This window comes from Amblyraja radiata, chromosome 42 (assembly GCF_010909765.2).
Source record: "Amblyraja radiata isolate CabotCenter1 chromosome 42, sAmbRad1.1.pri, whole genome shotgun sequence".
In the NCBI taxonomy this organism is placed as follows: Eukaryota; Metazoa; Chordata; class Chondrichthyes; order Rajiformes; family Rajidae; genus Amblyraja; species Amblyraja radiata.
The window spans coordinates 8,029,572-8,042,992 of NC_045997.1; positions in this window are offsets into that span (position 1 = coordinate 8,029,572).

The window sequence follows — 13,421 nt, forward strand, 5'->3', positions numbered from 1 at the left end:
CTGTCCTCTTCTGAAGGTAACACCACAGTCGTGACTGTGGTGGACAGATTTTCTAAGATGGTCCATTTCATTCTGTTGCACAAGCTTCCCTCCGCCAAGAAAACGGCAGAGGTCATGCTGTCTCATGTTTTTCGAATTCATGGATTTCCCAGAGACATTGTGTCTGACCAGGGGCCTCAGTTCGTGTCCAGGTTTTGGAATGAGTTTTGTTCTCTGTTGGACGCCACGGTCAGCCTTACATCTGGTTATCACCCGGAATCCAATGGACAGACTGAACGCCTTAACCAGGAATTGGAGACAGGACTGCGGTGCTTGGTGGCACAGGACCCTTCAACTTGGAGCAAACACCTTATTTGGGTGGAGTATGCACACAACACACTTCCTTGCTCATCCTCTGGTCTCTCTCCATTCCAGTGTGCCTATGGTTACCAACCGCCATTGTTCCCTGTTGTGGAGAAGGAGTCCAGTGTGCCCTCCGCTCAGGCTCTCATCCGTCCCTGTCGCAAGGTTTGGAATGGGGCTCGGCAGATGCTGTTGCGCAGTTCTATGCGTTACAAGAGGATGGCTGATCGTGGAAGAACGCCGGCTCCAGTATACTCGCCTGGCCAAAAGGTGTGGCTCTCTAATAGAGACTTACCGCTGAGGGTGGAATCCCGGAAGCTGGCTCCTCGTTTTGTTGGTCCTTTCCCCATATCGAAGGTCATCAATCCTGTGGCGGTTCGTCTCGAACTCCCCCGTGCCATGAGGGTCCGCTCTACTTTCCATGACTCCCGACTGAAGCCATTTAAGGAGAGTCCTCTGGTCCTTGCCTCCACACCCCCTCGTGTGATTGTTGGCCCCGCCCAGATGTGTTTCACCTGTGTCTCGTTATCCCCTGTTAGTCTGTGTATTTAAGCCCTTTGAGTTTCAGTTCTCATTGCCAGTTCGTTGTGTATGTTAATTTCTATCACCTCGTTCCAGCTCTAGAAATCTTTTGACCTTGTTATCTCGACCATTGCCTGTTTTTCGACCACTGTTTTTGACTGCTCCTAGATTGTACTGTTGCTTCCGTTTTTGCTTACCTGTGAATCGACTTGGACCAATTAAACTCTGAAAACTGATCTGCCCTGTGTCTGAGCCTGCATTTGAGTCCTCCTCCTCGTTCTGTTCTGATACACTCTGCTGCACCTGCTTGAGGGAGAAGGAGGGAATATAACACCAGGAAGTGGTGTGCCTCACTCAGTCTCTGCAAGGTGGATGAAGCAAAGGGTCACGTCTCTATGAGCTCTGAATAAAACTGAACAAATGTCTACACCACTGTGAGTATCCTTAATGTGGTTTGAAAATGAAAATATGGTTTGTTTGAAGTAAAAAGGCACTGCCTGCAAATGGTTGTTTGGGTGCTTTAGCTTGAAGTTAAAAGGCACTACTTACTGCAAATGGTGGCTTGGGTGCTTTGACGATATTGAAAGGCACTACTTGCAGCAAATGGTGGCTTGAGAGCTGTGGCTTGAAGTTGAAAGGCACTACTTACTGCAAATAGTGGCTTGGGTGCTTTGGCTGGAGGTTGAAAGACACTACTTACTGCAAATAGTGGCTTGGGTGCTTTGCTTGAAGTTGATATGCACTACTTACTGCAAATAGTGGCTTGGGTGTTTTGGCTTGATGTTGAAAGTCAATACTTACTGCAAATGGTGGCTTGGGTGCTTTGACGAAGTTTAAAAAAAATCACCATTCCCTCTGCTGCACCTGCGTGAGGGAGGGGGAGGGAATATAAAACCAGGAAGTGTTGAGCCTCACTCGGTCTCTGCAAGGTGGATGAAGCAAAGGGTCACGTCTCTATGAGCTCTGAATAACACTGAACAAATGTCTACAGCACTGTGAGTACCCTTAATGTGGTTTGAAAATGAAAATATGGTTTGTTTGAAGTAAAAAGGCACAGCCTGCAAATGGTGGCTTGGGTGCTTTGGCTTGAAGTTGAAAGGCACTACTTCCTGTAAATAGTGGCTTGGGTGCTTTGACTTGAAGTTGAAGGTCACTACTTACTGCAATGGTGGCTTGGGTGCTTTGACTTGAAGTTGAAAGGCACTACTTACAGCAAATGGTGGCTTGGGAGCTTTGCCTTGAAGTTGAAAGGCACTACTTACTGCAAATTGTGGCATGAAGTTGAAAGGCACTACTTACTGCAAATGTTGGCGGGTGCTTTGGCTTCAAATTGAAAGGCACTACTTATTGCAAATGGTGGCTTGGGTGATATGGCTTGAAGTTGATAGGCACTACTTACTGCAAATGGTGGCTTGTGTGCTTTGGCTTGAAGTTGAAAGGCGTTACTTACTGCAAATGTTGCCTTGGTTGCTTTGGCTTGAAGTTGAAAGGCACTACTTACTGCAAATGGTGGCATGAATTTGAAAGACGCTACTTACTGCAAATGGTGACTTGAATGCTTTGGCTTTTAGTTTAAAGACACTACTTACTGCAAATGGAGGCATGGGTGCATTGCTTGAAGTTGAAAGGCACAACACGGCCTTCGAGGAGGAGGAGCCATCTTGGGGAATGGCTGCTAACCAGCAGCCGTCCGTTTAAATCACTAGTTTTGTAGTTTTTAGTGAGTCCGGTGCCGTGTTTGTGGGAGAATAGACTGTTTAATGTGGGGGGAAGGGGACAACGATATTTCTAGGTCCCTACCTGGTCGGTGGGGCAGCTTTTTCTCCAGGCTGCCCTGCTGACCCGTCCTGCCGGGGACCGCCCAGCATCTTCAGCTCCGATGGCGGTACAGCGCTGGACCGACGCGCTGGAGCTCCGGTGAGCTGAGACCGTCGAGCTCAACACCTCTGGTCTGCGGGTCTGTAGAGCGGCCAGCCGCGGGCGGTGCCGACTTCTACACCGGGAGCCGGGAGCTCCAAACCGGCGCGGCCTTGTCGGCTTCGGAAGCCGCGGTCTCCGGCAGGGAAGCGGCCGTTCCAGGTGGCCCAGCCGCTGAGAGGACCCTCCCGACGCCGGGGTAACAGCTACCGGCGAGAACGGCCAGGAACATCGGGCCTCCGTAGAGGCAACTGTGGAGGCCTCAATAGGCCGGACTATGGGTGAACTCGGGATGGGACTGAACATTGTGCCTTCCCCCACAGTGGGAACCATTGTGTATGTAATTATTATTTTTGTGTGTGTCCATGATGGCTGTCGTGAGGGGAGAGTGGACGCTGGCGCGCTTTGGCTGCCGCTACTCTCTCCTCACATCGGTCGCCCAATTATAGGAAGGATGTCAACAAAATAGAGTGAGTACAGAGGAGATTTACTAGAATGTTGCCTGGGTTTCAACAACTAAGTTACAGAGAAAGGTTGAATAAGTTGGGTCTTTATTCTCTGCAGCGCAGAAGGTTAAGGGGGGACTTGATAGAGGTCTTTAAAATGATGAGAGGGGTAGACAGAGTTGATGTGGATCAGCTTTTCCCTTTGAGAATAGGGAAGATTCAAACAAGAGGACATGACTTCAGAATTAAGGGACAGAAGTTTAGGGGTAACATGAGGGGGAACTTCTTTACTCAGAGAGTGGTAGCGGTGTGGAATGAGCTTCCAGTGGAAGTGGTGGAGGCAGGTTCGATGGTATCATTTAAAAATAAATTGGATAGGCATATGGATGAGAAGGGAATGGAGGGTTATGGTATGAGTGCAGGCAGGTGGGACTAAGGGAAAATAATTGTTCGGCACGGACTTGTAGGGCCGATATGGCCTGTTTCCATGCTGTAATTGTTATATGGTTATATGGTTACATTGTGTTTCTGAGTCTTTGTCTTTGGATTTAATTCTGTCTTTAATTTGTGTACTGGTGTTGTCTTTATTATTTATTTTACTCGGACTATATGTTTTTTTACTTTTGTTGAATTTTGTAAGGTGTCCTTGAGACTCTTAAAAGGCGCCCATAAATAAAATGTATTATTATTATTATTTACTGCAAATGGTGGCATGAGGTTGAAAGGCACTACTTACTGCAAATGGTGACTTGGGTGATATGGCTTGCAGTTGTTAGGCGCTACTTACTGCAAATGGCGGCTTGTGTGCTTTGGCTTGAAGTTGAAAGGCGTTACTTACTGCAAATGTTGGCTTGGCTGCTTTGGCTTGAAGTTGAAAGGCACTACTTACTACAAATGGTGGCATGAAGTTGAAAGGCACTACTTACTGCAAATGTTGGTTTGGCTGCTTTGGCTTGAAGTTGAAAGGCACTACTTACTGCAAATGGTGGCATGAAGTTGAAAGGCACTACTTTCTGCAAATGGCGGCTTGGGTATTTGGCTTGAAGTTAAAAGGTAGTACTGCAAATGCACTTACTTTCTGTTTGCACTGTATATCAATTTTAGATAAAACGCTACCACTTACGTCTGTGATTTTGGCCATCTTACTCAGTCCACCCTCCGCTGAGCAGTCCCCACTCTCCCATCAATTAAAAATAGAAGTGTTATTATAGTGTTTAAAAAATGTTGAGAATTTCTATCCTGTCAATCACGCCCTGAAAGCCACACCTTTTCCGGGGGAGGGGTTATAAAACCCGGAAGTGTGGGTGTAGCTCAGTCTCTGCATGATGGGAGAGTGTGAGGTCATGACTCTGTCTGAGCTGTGAATCAACAGAACACACTGAATGTCAACTGAACAGTGAGTTGGATGTTTTGTGTGGTTTTATGGTGGTTTCACCCTGCATGAAATGGTATGAAGCTGCATTTGAATTTGGTGGCCTTGGACCCTGTTGAAAGTGGTACGAAACCGCACTTGAATTTGGTAGCCTTGGATCCAGCTTGAAGTTGTATGAAACCGCACTTGACTTCAATGGCCTTGCACCCTGCTTGAAGTGGTTGGAAACTGCACTTGGGTTCGGTGGCCTTGCACCGTGCTTATAGTGGTAGGAAACTGCACTTGAATTTGGCGGCCTTGCACCCTGCTTATAGTGGTTGGAAACTGCACTTGGATTTGGCGGCCTTGCACTCTGCTTGAAATGGTAGGAACATGGATTTGAATTTGGTGGCCTTGCACCCTGCTTGAAATGGAATTTCAAGGAAAAGTCATGAGTCAACTGCCAGCCCACCAGCCGTGAGTGAGCTGCCAGCAGATCAGGCTTGAGGGACTGAGCTGCCACCTCAAGAACCCATACCAGCACTCCAGAAAGCCCCCCCACTGGCCACCAATATTGGAATAGGTGGGGAGGTGGAACATTTCGTTGGGGGACCAGCCGTCCTGTATGAACTTGGGACCCACTTAGTCTAGTATAACCATATAACCATTTAACAATGACAGCACAGAAACAGGCCAACTCGGCCCTTCTATTCCGTGCCGAACACTTATTCTCTCCTAGTCCCATCTACCTGCACTCAGACCATAACCCTCCATTCCTTTCCCGTCCATATACCTATTGAATTTATTTTTAAATGATAAAATCGAACCTGCCTCCACCACTTCCTCTGGAAGCCCATTCCACACAGCTACCACTCTCTGAGTAAAGATGTTCCCCCTCATGTTACCCCTAAACTTCTGTCCCTTAATTCTCAGGTCATGTCCTCTTGTTTGAATCTTCCCTACTCTCAATGGGAAAAGCTTATCCACGTCAACTCTGTCTATCCCTCTCATCATTTTAAAGACCTCTATCAAGTCCCCCCTTAACCTTCTGCGCTCCAAAGAATAAAGACCTAACTTGTTCAACCTTTCTCTGTAACTTAGTTGCTGAAACCCAGGCAACATTCTAGTAAATCTCCACTGTACTCTCTCTATTTTATTGACATCTTTCCTATAATCAGACGACCAAAATTGTACACCATACTCCAGAATTGGCCTCACCAATGCCTTGTACAATTTTAACATTACATCCCAACTTCTATACTCAATGCTCTGATTTATAAAGGCCAACACATCAAACCCAGGCAACATTCTAGTAAATCTCTGTACCCTTACCCTTATCTTTAATAAATTTAAAAATTAATTTAAATTCAGCAAAATGGAACCACGTAAAAATACTGATTTCCTCAGCAAAATACTGGTTTTCAGGTACTAGAATATTGAAATACTCGGAAAATAACTGGCACCTCTGAGTATATCATGATATCTCTAAGTTACAGAGAAAGGTTGAACAAGTTTGGTCTTTATTCTTTGGAGCGCAGAAGGTTGAGGGGGGACTTGATAGAGGTCTTTAAAATGATGAGAGGGATAGACAGAGTTGACGTGGATAAGCTTTTCCCATTGAGAGTAGGGAGGATTCAAACAAGAGGACAAGGGAAATTGGACACTTGGTTCAGAAAAGAGAGAGATCTACAGTATGATCTACAGTATGAGAGAGATAGGCAGCATGGAGTAAATGAGGTGCTTGAGGAGTATAAAGAATGTAAAAAGAATCTTAAGAAAGAAATTAGACAAGCTAAAAGGTGATATGAGGTTGCTTTGGCAAGTTAGGTGAAAGTAAATCCAAAGGGTTTCTACAGCTATATTAATAGCAAGAGGATAACGAGGGATAAAATCGGTCCATTAGAGATTCAGAGTGGACAGCTATCTGCAGAGCCAAAAGAGATGGGGGAGATATTGAACAATTTATTTTCTTCGGTATTCACCAAAGAGAATGATATTGAATTATGTGAGGTAAGGGAAACAAGTAGAGTAACTATGGAAACTATGAGATTCAAAGAAGAGGAGGTACTGACACTTTTGAGAAATATAAAAGTGGATAAGTCTCCAGGTCCGGACAGGATATTCCCTAGGACATTGAGGGAAGTTAGTGTAGAAATAGCAGGGGCTATGACAGAAATATTTCAAATGTCATTAGAAACGGGAATAGTACCGGAGGATTGGCGTACTGCGCATGTTGTTCCATTGTTTAAAAGGGGGTCTAAGAATAAACCTAGCAATTATAGATCTGTTAGTTTGACGTCAGTGGTGGGCAAATTAATGGAAAGGATACTTGGAGATAATATATATAAGCATCTGGATAAAGAGGGTCTGATTAGGAACAGTCAACATGGATTTGTGCCTGGAAGGTCATGTTTGACTAATCTTCTTGAATTGTTTGAAGAGGTTACTCGGGAAATGGATGAGGGTAAAGCAGTGGATGTTGAATATATGGACTTCAGTAAGGCCTTTGACAAGGTTCATCATGGAAGGTTGGTTAAGAAGGTTCAATTGTTGGGTATTAATGGTGGAGTAGCCAGATGGATTCAACAGTGGCTGAATGGGAGATGCCAGAGAGTAATGGTGGATGGTTGTTTGTCAGGGAGGAGGCCAGTGACTAGTGGGATGCCACAGGGATCTGTGTTGGGTCCGCTGTTGTTTGTCATGTACATCAATGATCTGGATGAAGGTGTGGTAAATTGGATTAGTAAGTATGCAGATGATACCAAGATAGGGGGTGTTGTGGATAATGAAGAGGATTTCCAAAGTCTACAGAGTGATTTAGGCCATTTGGAAGAATGGGCTGAAAGATGGCAGATGGAGTTTAATGCTGATAAATGTTAGGTGCTACACCTTGGCAGGACAAATCAAAATAGGACGTATATGGTAAATGGTAGGGAATTCAAGAATACAGTTGAACAGAGGGATCTGGGAATAACCGTGCATAGTTCCTTGAAGGTAGAATCTTATATAGATAGGGTGGTATAGAAAGCTTTTGGTATGCTAGTCTTTATAAATCAGAGCATTGAGTATAGAAGCTGGGATGTAATGTTAAAATTGTACAAGGCATTGGTGAGACCAAATCTGGAGTATGGTGTACAATTTTGGTCGCCCAATTATAGGAACGATGGCAACAAAATAGAGAGAGTACAGAGGAGATTTACTAGAATGTTGCCTGGGTTTCAACAACTAAGTTACAGAGAAAGGTTGAATAAGTTAGGTCTTTATTCTCTGGAGCGCAGAAGGTTAAGGGGGGACTTGATAGAGGTCTTTAAAATGATGAGAGGGATAGACAGAGTTGATGTGGATCAGCTTTTCCCTTTGAGAATAGGGAAGATTCAAACAAAAGGACATGACACCAGAATTAAGGGACAGAAGTTTAGGGGTAACATGAGGGGGGAACTTATTTACTCAGAGAGTGGTAGCGGTGTGGAATGAGCTTCCAGTGGAAGTGGTGGAGGCAGGTTCGTTGGTATCATTTAAAAGTAAATTGGATAGGCATATGGATGATAAGGGAATGGAGGGTTATGGTATGAGTGCAGGCAGGTGGGACTAAGGGAAAAAATATGTTCGGCACGGACTTGTAGGGCCGATATGGCCTGTTTCCGTGCTGTAATTGTTATATGGTTATATGGTTATAAACAAGAGGACATGACCTGAAAATTAAGGGACAGAAGTATAGGGTAACATGAGGGGGAACTTCTTTACTCAGAGAGTGGTAGCTGTGTGGAATGTGCTTCCAGATGAAGTGGTGGAGGCAGGTTTGATTTTATCATTTAAAAATAAATTCGATAGGTATATGGACGGGAAAGGAATGGAGGGTTATGGTCTGAGTGCAGGTAGATGGGACTAGGAGAGAATAAGTGTTCGGCACGGACTAGAAGGGCCGAGTTGGCCTGTTTCCGTGCTGTCATTGTTATATGGTTATATGGTTATACAAGACTAAGTGGGACCCGTTGGGTCCCAAGTTCACACAGGACGGCTGGTCCCCCAACAAAATGTTCCACCTCCCCACCTATTGCAATATTGGTGGCCAGTGGGGGGGCTTTCTGGAGTGCTGGTATGGGTTCTTGAGGTGGTAGCTCAGTCCATCAAGCCTGATCTGCTGGCAGCTCACTCACGGCTGGTGGGCTGGCAGTTGACTCATGACTTTTCCTTGAAATTCCATTTCAAGCAGGGTGCAAGGCCACCAAATTCAAATCCATGTTCCTACCATTTTAATCAGGGTGCAAGGCCGCCAAATTCAAGTGCAGTTTCTTACCACTATGAGCAGGGTGCAAGGCCGCCAAATCCAAGTGCGGTTTCCAACCACTTCAAGCAGGGTGCAAGGCCATTGAATTCAAGTGCGGTTGCATAGCACTTCAAGCTGGATCCAAGGCTACCAAATTCAAGTGCGGTGTCATACCACTTTTAACAGGGTCCAAGGCCACCAAATTCAAATGCAGTTTCATACCATTTCATGTGAAACCACCATAAAACCACACAAAACACCCAACTCACTGTTCAGTTGACATTCAGTGTGTTCAGTTGATTCACAGCTCAGACAGAGTCATGACCTCACACTCTCCCATCATGCAGAGGCTGAGCCACACCCACACTTCCGGGATTTATAACCCTTCCCCAGGAGAAGGTGTGGCTTTCAGGGAGTGATTGACAGGATAGAGATTCTCAACATTTTTAAACACTATAAAACACTTCTATTTTTAATTGATGGGAAGAATTCCCTGCACCTGCTCAGCGGAGGGGGGACTGAGTAAGATGGCCAAAAATCACAGCCGTAAGTGGTAGCGTTTTATCTAAAATCGATATACAGTGCAAACAGAAAGAAAGTGCATTTGCAGTAATACCTTTTAACTTCAAGCCAAATCACCCTATCCGCAATTTGCAATAAGTAGTGCCTTTCAACTTCATGCCACCATTTGCAGTAAGTAGTGCCTTTCAACTTCAAGCCAATGCACCCACACCACCATTTGCAGTAAGTAGTGCCTATCAACTTCAAGCCATATCACCCAAGCCACCATTTGCAGTAAGTAATGCCATTCAACTTCAAGCCATATCACCCAAGCCACCATTTGCAGTAAGTAGTGCCTTTCAACTCCATGGCACCATTTGCAGTAAGTAGTGCCTTTCAACCTCAAGCAATGCACCCATGCCGCCATTTGCATTAAGTAGTGCCTTTCAACTAAAAGCCAAAGCACCCAAGCCACCATTTGCAGTAAGTAGTGCCTTTCAACTTCAAGCCAAAGCACCCAAGCCACCATTATCAGTAAGTAGCGTCTTTCAACTTCATGCCACCATTTGCAGTAAGTGGTGCCTTTCAACTTCAAGCAAAGCACACAAGCCACCATTTGCAGTAAGTAGTGCCTTTCAACTTCAAGCCAAAGCACCCAAGCCACCATTTGCAGTAAGTAGTGCCATTCAACCTCAAGTCAAAGCAGCCAAGCCACCCTTTGCAGTAAGTAGTGCCTTTCAACTTAAAGCCGAAGCACCCAAGCCACCATTTGCAGTAAGTAGTGCCTTTCAACTTCATACAATACAATACAATACAAATGTTGTTTCTGCAGTCATACACACAAAAAAGACCCAAGACACAACACAATTTACACAAACATCCATCACAGCGCATCTCCTCCTCGCTGTGATGGAAGGCAAAAACATATCTCTCCCCTGCACTTCCCATTCCCCTCCCGATGTCAGAGTCAAAGTCAAAGCCCCCGGTGGGCGATGTCAATTGTCCCGAGGCCATTAACGCCGCGCCGGGTGATGCAAGGCCACGCTCCGGGTCTTGTTGTTGGAGCCACGGGCGGGCGCTGGCAAAGTCCCGCAGCCATTCCAAGCCGCGCGGGGCGGTGATGTAAGGCCCCGCTCCAGGTACTCCTCGACCCCACGACTCGGGCGGGTGAAGTCGCCGTTGGGGAAGCCCCGAAAAGCGGTCTCCCAGCAGGGACCCGCGGGCTCCCGGTGTTCCCGTCTGCCAGACCTGCGGTTGTAGCCTCCGAACCCCCGGGGTCGGGTCGCAGCAGCGCTCCACCACCGCTCCTCCCGCTCCGGACTCGGCCAGCTCCGCGATGGTGAGTAGGTCCGCCGGCTCCGCGACTGGAGCCCCAGGTCGTTCCTGCTGGAGGCCGCTCCACGGTGCAGCCCCAACGACAACGGAGACCCGACAGGGAAAAGGTCGGGTTCTCCGACAGGGGATAGATTTTTTTAAGTTTCCCCCACCCCCCCGCCCCCCACACACATACCCACACACATACACAAAAAATAATAATAAAAACTACATTCAAACGAGACAGAAAATAACAAAATACAGACGGACTGCAGAGGCCGCTGCAACGTGAGTCGCGCCGCCAACCAACGCGCTGCCACCATTTGCAGTAAAGAGTGCCTTTCAACTTCAAGTCCAAGCTCCCAAGCCACCATTTGCTGTAAGTAGTGCCTTTCAACTTCAAGCCAAAGCACACAAGCCACCATTTGAGGTACGTAGTGCCTATCATCTTCAAGCCATATCACCCAAGCCAACATTTGCAGTAAGTAGTGCATTTCAACTTCAGTTAACCATTTACAGTAAGTAGTGCCTTTCAACTTCAAGCCAATGCACCCACCCCACCATTTGCAGTAAGTAGTGCCTTTCAACTTCAGTTAACCATTTACAGTAAGTAGTGCCTTTCAACTTCAAGCCAATGCACCCACGCCACCAGTTGCAGTAAGTAGTGCCTTTCAACTAAAAGCCAAAGCACCCAAGCCACCATTTGCAGTAAGTAATGCCTTTCAACTTCAAGCCAAAGCACCCAAGCCACCATTTGCAGTAAGTAGTGCCTTTCAACTTCAGTTAACCATTTACAGTAAGTAGTGCCTTTCAACTTCAAGCCAATGCACCCACCCCACCATTTGCAGTAAGTAGTGCCTTTCAACTTCAGTTAACCATTTACAGTAAGTAGTGCCTTTCAACTTCAAGCCAATGCACCCACGCCACCAGTTGCAGTAAGTAGTGCCTTTCAACTAAAGGCCAAAGCACCCAAGCCACCATTTGCAGTAAGTAATGCCTTTCAACTTCAAGCCAAAGCACCCAAGCCACCATTTGCAGTAAGTAATGCCTTTCAACTTCCAGCCAAAGCACCCAAGCCACCATTGTCAGTAAGTAGCGTCTTTCAACTTCATGCCTCCATTTGCAGTAAGTAGTGCCTTTCAACTTCAAGCCAAAGCACCCAAGCCACCATTAGCAGTAAGTAGTGACGTTCAACCTCATGCCACCATTTGCAGTAAGTAGTGCTTTTCAACTTCAAGCCTAAGCACCCGCCACCATTTGCAGTAAGTAGTGCCTTTCAACCAGGCCAAATCACCCATGCCGCCAGTTGCAGTACGTAGTGCCTTTCAACTTCATGCCACCATTTGTAATAAGTAGTGCCTTTCAACTTCAAGCCCAAGCTCCCAAGCCACCATTTGCTGTAAGTAGTGCCTTTCAACTTCAAGCCAAAACAACCAAGCCAACATTTGCAGTAAGTAGTGCCTTTCAACTTCAAGACAATGCACCCACGCCACCATTTGCAGTAAGTAGTGCCTGTCAACTAAAAGCCAAAGCACCCAAGCCACCATTTGCAGTAAGTAATGCCTTTCAACTTCAAGCCAAAGCACCCAAGCCACCATTTGCAGTAAATAGTGCCTTACAACTTCCAGCCAAAGCACCCAAGCCACCATTTGCAGTAAGTAATGCCTTTCAACTTCAAGCCAAAGCAGCCAAGCCACCATTTGCAGTAAGTAGTGCTTTTCAACTTAAAGCCGAAGCACCCAAGCCACCATTTGTAGTAAGTTGTGCCTTTCAACTTCAAGCCACCATTTGCAGTAAGTAGTGCCTATCAACTTCAAGCCACAACACCCATGCCACCATTTGCAGTAATTTGTGCCGTTCAACTTCAAGCCAGAGCAGCCAAGCCACCAATTGCAGTAAGTAGTGCTTTTCAATTTAAAGCTGAAGCACCCAAGCCACCATTTGCAGTAAGTAGCGCCTATCAACATTGGGAACAATCTTCCTGCATCTAGCCTATCCAAACCCCTTAAGAATTTTGTAAGTTTCTATAAGATCCCCCCTCAATCTTCCAAATTCTAGCGAGTACAAGCCGAGTCTATCCAGTCTTTCTTCAAATGAAATTCCAGACATGCCAGGAATCAGTCTGGTGAATCTCTATGGCACTCCCTCTGTGGCAAGAATGTCTTTCCTCTGATTAGGAGACCAAAACTGTACGCAATACTCCAGGTGTGGTCTCACAAAGACCCTGTACAGCTGCAGTAGAACCTCCCTGCTCCTATACTCAGATCCTTTTGCTATGAATGCTAACATACCATTGGCTTTCTTCACTGCCTGCTGCACCTGCATGCCTACTTTCAATGACTGGTGTACCATGACACCCAGGTCTCGTTGCAACTCCCCTTTTCCTAATAGGCCACCATTCAGATAATTGTCTAATTTCCTGTTTTTGCCACCAAAGTGGATAAACACACATTTATTCACATTATACAGCATCTGCCGTGCATTTGCCCACTCACCCAGCCTATCTAAGTTACCTTGCAGCCTCCTAGCATCCTCCTCGCTGCTAACACGGCCCCCAGCTTCGTGTCATCCGCAAACTTGGAGATGTTGCATTCAATTCCCTCGTCTAAATCATTAATATACATTGTAAATAGCTGAGGCCCCAGCACTGAGCCTTGCGGTACCCCACTAGTCACTGCCTGCCATTGTGAAAAGGTCCCGTTTACTCCTACTCTTTGCTTCCTGTCTGCCAGCCAGTTCTCTATCCACATCAATACTGAAC